This window comes from Mastomys coucha, unplaced genomic scaffold, assembly GCF_008632895.1.
Source record: "Mastomys coucha isolate ucsf_1 unplaced genomic scaffold, UCSF_Mcou_1 pScaffold5, whole genome shotgun sequence".
In the NCBI taxonomy this organism is placed as follows: Eukaryota; Metazoa; Chordata; class Mammalia; order Rodentia; family Muridae; genus Mastomys; species Mastomys coucha.
Window position 1 is genome coordinate 91,363,130 of NW_022196911.1, and position 5,672 is coordinate 91,368,801.

At 45.8% G+C, this 5,672-nt stretch overlaps 1 long non-coding RNA gene across 1 annotated transcript; it reads right to left on the bottom strand.

Moving 5' to 3' along the window:
* Nucleotides 1–1,122: 1,122 nt before the first annotated feature.
* LOC116078577 lies at nucleotides 1,123–5,116 on the bottom strand. The gene is made up of 3 exons (XR_004113594.1): nucleotides 4,968–5,116; nucleotides 4,131–4,246; nucleotides 1,123–1,287 (listed from the first exon to the last, which is right to left on the bottom strand). It is a non-coding gene; the product is annotated as an uncharacterized LOC116078577 (long non-coding RNA).
* Between the last annotated feature and the right edge of the window lie 556 nt (nucleotides 5,117–5,672).

A 5,672-nucleotide genomic window follows, 5' to 3' on the forward strand; every position in this document is an offset into this window, starting at 1 on the left:
TTTCTAGAATCTTCCCTGTACAAATACCATAGATGCAAAAAACCTCATGTGCATAGATAGTAGTAAGATGTGAATGATTAGGAAGAGATTTTGAGTGTGTATTGTCTTTGCTAATTGTATGGTCATACAATCTAATTCTTAATAATAGCCATTTAGACACTGGTTGTGGTGGCACATGCTGGTAGATTTGCTGAAGGAAGCAGAGGCAGGAGGATCATGAGTTCGAGAACAGCCTGGGCTACAGAGTGAGTTCCAGGATAGCCAGGGAAACCTGGCTGGAAAAAAAAAAAGAAAAGAAAAAAGACACTTACTAAAGGGGCTGGAGAGATGGCTCAGCGGTTAAGAGCACTGACTGCTCTTCCAAAGGTCCTGAGTTCAATTCCCAGCAACCACATGGTGGCTCACAACCATCTGTAATGGGATCTGATGCCCTCTTCTGGTGTGTCTGAAGACAGCTACAGTGTAGTCACATACATAAAATAAATAATTATAAAAAAAAATAATAACCATTTAGCAGCTAGTTCTTAAGATTTCCTGAAAATTTAGCAGTTGGCTTTAGAAAACCAGTGTGAACCAGCTGTAGCACATCACTGGTGGCTTTAGGTTGTCCTCTGAGCTCTCTGTGCCTGGTTATTTACTGTTACCCCCACAGTACTTTAAAATAATGCATTTGCCGGGCAGTGGTGGTGCATGCCTTTAATCCCAGCACTCGGGAGGCAGAGGCAGGCGGATTTCTGAGTTTGAGGTCAGCGTGGTTTACAGAGTGAGTTCCAGGACAGCCAGGGCTGCATAGAGAAACCCTGTCTCGAAAAACCAAAATAAATAAATAAATAAATAAATAAAAAATAATGCATTTGTGGGACTGAAGAGAGATGCCTGAGCAACCCTGAGCACTGGCTGCTCTCCTGATGCCTAGCGCCCTCTTCTGGCCCTCTTGGACACCGACATGCTTGTGGTGCACAGACACTCATGCAGAAGAATCTCCATACACACAAAATAAAAATAAAATGTAAAATGCACTTGTGTCATTTAATGGCAGAATGAAATAGTGTGTCATTGTTTATCTTTAGATCTGTTGACACTGATACATGAACCAATAGTCATGTTATGAGTTTTGATCTCTCTGGGTAAATTAATACACGTTTTTATTTCTGTCTCTCACCAGTACTAGAAATCTGTGTTGATTGGAGCACTAATGGAAAGCAGACATCAGCACCAGGATGTTATGCAGCACTACCAGCGTTCTTCCGGGGCCATGGCCTCCACTGTGCATCCTTTCAAAGTCCTCTAGAAAAGAAAGGTCATTTGAGTGTGTCCAGATGGCAGTGGGTGGTCCCCAGGATCCTTCCACTTAAGTTGAAAAATCTTTGCCTTGATTTGGCTCCAAAGGTTTCAGAGAAGCTAGAGTAGTAGCTCTGGTTAAGAGTTTGTACTGGCTCGTCCAGAGAACCCACAGTAGCTTCCCAGCACCCATGGCTCACAACCACCAGGAACTTCAGCTCCAGGGAGTCCAGTGCCCTTTTCTGGCCTCTTTGAGACCCCGCACACACGGCATACAAATACACACACATACATACACACACGTACATACATACACACACACACACACATACATACACATATAAATAAATAAATCTTTGGGAGCTGGAGAGGTGGCTCAGTGGTTTACTGCTCTTGCAGAGGACCCAAGTTGGAATCCCAGCACCCAGCTCACAACTGCAAGTGACAGTAGCTCCAAAGGATCGGTCATCTCTGGCTCAGGGAACCTGTACTCACATGCACATATTTGTACATATATGTAATTAAAAATAAAATTTTTTAAAAGTTTTATGCTATTTGTTTACTACTAATAATTCACTTAGAAATACAACAATATGTCAAGGACTGTGCTGGTCTCTAGGTAGACAGCCACAAGGAAAACTGACTTCCTTGTTAAGCTTAGAGTTTGACAAAAGATAATAAGCCTATAAATACTGTTTAAAATATTTATTAAAGGCCGGGCGGTGGTGGCGCACGCCTTTAATCCCAGCACTTGGGAGGCAAAGGCAGGCGGATTTCTGAGTTCGAGGCCAGCCTGGTCTACAGAGTGAGTTCCAGGACAGCCAGGGCTATACAGAGAAACCCTGTCTCGAAAAAAAAAAAAAAAAAACCAGAAAACAAAACAAAAAAAAATTTATTAAAAGAAGATTCATCAATGGAGAAGAGATGAAAATAACCAGAAGAAATTACAGTTAGGAGAACCAGGACAAAAAAATCATCACCAAGAAAAAGTAAAAGGTGTTCATTAGAATTGTCCACCTGGCAGCTGGGTGGTGGTGGCTCATTTGATCCCAGCACTTGGGAGGCAAAAAAAGAATTGTCCACATGGCAATCCTTGGTGTCTATGGTCATTCCAGGGTGAGACTACAAATGGGACAGGTAGTACATAGGCAAGGTATGCAGGTAAATGTTTGAGATGTGGCTGTGATGTGATAGATAAAGGAGGCAGAGGAGCGTATGAGGGTGTGATTGTGTGTTCTACAGAAAGTTTTAAGGTTTTTTTGTTTTGTTTTGTTGTTTTTGGCTTTTTGAAACAGGGTTTCTCTGTGTAGCCCTGGCTGTCCTGGAACTCACTCTGTAGACCAGGCTGGCCTCGAACTTGGAAATCCACCTGCCTCTGCCTCCCAAGTGCTGGGATTAAAGGCATGCACCACCACTGCCCGGCAAAATTTTTTTTTTTAATTTTTGAAAATTATGTGTAGGAATGGAGAGAGAGCGCAGGGTTTATGAACACTGGCCACTTCTCCAGAAGATCCAGATTCAATTCCTAGCACCCACCTAGCAGCTCACAACCCTCTGTAACTGCAGTTCCAGGAGATCTAATGCCTTCTTCTAGCCTCTAGAGACATCTGCCACACATGTACATAGACAGTCATGTAGCCAAAACACCCACCCACGTTTTTAATCATGTGCGTATCGGGTGGAGTGTGCGTGCACAGGAGCACAGGCATTTGTAGAAGCAGCTTTGAGATAGCTGACCCGCTTGGTGCTGACGTTACAGGTGGCTGTGAGCTGCCGGACATGGGTGCCAGGGACTGAACTCGTGTCCTCTGCAAGAGTAGTACTTGCTCTTAACTGCTAAGTTGTGTCTCCAGACCAGACATCAGCATGTTTAGAGCTGGGTGTGGTGGGGTAGGCCAATAGAGAGGAAGCCATTAAAGTCTAACTGAGCTCAGTAGAGAGGGGACAATCTATAGTAAGGATGGGTGGCATGGGCTCAGGCAGTGCAGAAACTAGCAGGCCTGTCTACTAGTGGGAAGGTAAGCACATTTGTTTTTATCTAGTGACTCATTGCTTGTTTGTTTGGTTTATTTGGGGGCGGAGGGAGTGGGATGGGGACAAGGTCTCTTTATGTAGCTAAGGCTGTTCTGGAACTTGCTATGTAGACCAGGATGACCTGGAAACAGAGATCTTCCCACCTGTGCCCCTTGAATGCTGAGACTAAAAGTGTGTGCCACCACACCTGACCTGTGTTTTTTATAGTTAAGTAGAACTGAGGAGATTGCCACAACTGGCAAAGAGTGGAGTCTAAGAGAAGGTCTGAGCTAGCCTCGGAAGAGGAGTTGGAGGCGGTGTACCCAAGTACCGTTGACTGCGGCCGGGTGGGGTCTGGGCCTTAGGTGACACTGGTCTGAGTACAGACCAGGGTAAAGTTTTTACTTTCTTACCTGTATAATGGACATATCAGATAGATGTCTAAGAAGTTGGGGAGCAAATCCAGTCACGTCCCTAACCCAGAACTTGGTATCGAATAAAGCCTCCAGAAAGATAAACAGCTGGCAGTGTTATGAGTGTTTCTGTATGGTGGTTTCCATGTCTAACCTGTGCCACAGATGGCTTTTGTAGTCCATCTCCAAAATCCTTTCAAGATTTCTTGGAGCACAAATCTATAGTGAGGTACTGACAAATAATGAGCACCTCTGGGTGTACAGGGGTCTTCAACAGCAGGATTCACTCTGGAAAAAAAAAAATCTTGTGCCTGGCTAGCCAGTATCCTCTGGGTTCAAGGTGTCTCACTGTCATAATGCATAGAGGAGAAAGAGAGAGAGCACTGAAGTCCCAGGGAACAATCTGCCCTGAATCTTGGTCACCTGGAAATCACTCTTGGGTTCTCCATTTATGATTCTCACTGTGATCACTGTGATATCTCCAAAGGTCAGGAGAGCAGACATTCCGGAAGGAGGTAAAAGGCAGGAGCCACTTCAGCCTGCAGTTATACAAAAATAAAGGTTGGCAGGAGGAAGTCACTTGACGCCCAGAGCCCTGCTTCCTGGGCTGCTGCTGCTGTCTTGGGTGGCCCAGGAAAGATGGATGCTAAATCAAGCCCCTCTCTGCACAATCCTCCTCCTCTTGCTTCTCCTTTTCCTGTCTTTGCTGTTCCCTATTCCTCCCTCCTCCTGGAACATGGAAGCTTCCATTTATTTCTCCCCTGTTTTCCTAGACATTTCCCTCCCATCTCCAGTCCTGCTCACCAGAGTGACATCTTGAGCCCAATCCTGCTACATTAAAAAAAAAAAAAAGAAAAGAAAAAAGAAAAAAAAAATCCTGCTTCCAACGAGCCCTTCAGTTCTGATCTCCACGGAGATGTGGCAGATGGCAGAGCCTGACTGAGCGGGTAGCCCCCCATCCCAGACCAGGGAACTGCCAGGACTAGTAAATGGGCTAGTTATGTGCCTTTCTACACTTGTGTATTTCAACTTGGTGCTCCCCCAAAACCAGAAAAACTGTCGTGTTCTTAAAAAGCAGCCTGGAAGAGTTGGGCCCCTCTCTAGCTGTGTCTTTGTCCCCAGGGAAGGCTTCTCCGTAGCTACTAAGTTCAGAACTTAGCTGTGATTGAGGCTTTCTGACGAAGCCTTGTGTCCCCCACGCCCTCAGCCCTTCCAGGATGTAAAAGAAACGGTTCACACAGGGTCCGTCAGAGAACTCACCATAAGGCACAACAGACAGTTCTCACTCTCAGGGGCCCATCCAAGGCAGAGCCGTGCTTTACAAGGTAAGGAGATACCAACAAGGGACCATGGGGCCATCCATGCCAGTGAACTAGCCATGCACAGGGGAGTGGAGTAAGGTCTAAGATTCACATTTAACTAGTTGGCTTCAAACATGCTGGCTGGTCCAGAGAAAGAGAATCCTGGTCACCTTGGAGACCATTCTTTCTCAAGTGGGTGAAGATGATGTCGGTGGTCAAGGAGAAAGGGAAGGGGCTGAGTTTGGCCTGGGCACAGCTGAGGACCCCGGAGTGGGGTTGAAACCCTGGTGAAGTGGGATGAGAGAGCACCCAGGCTGAGAGTGAGTTTGGAGACTGCATTCTGGCTGTTATTAAATAAAGCCCCTCTGGCCACTACATCCTCTGGATTGTGTATTGTTTGTGAGTAGAGGTGTGGAGGAATATAGAGCTCAGGCTCAAAGGGGCTTCTCTAGAGCCTGCAGACATGGGATCTTGACCCATGAAGCTACAGGATACAAACGAAGGCCTTGTTTTTATGTGTTTTGTAAAAAATCATGGCAGCCTTCTGGCCTTCCCTAAGATTTTTTTTTTTCTTTCACATTCCATGGCCACCATTCTCCAAGCCCCCGACCCAGAATCATGGATGGTCATAATGTGTGGCTGGAGTCTACAGCCATGGTACACA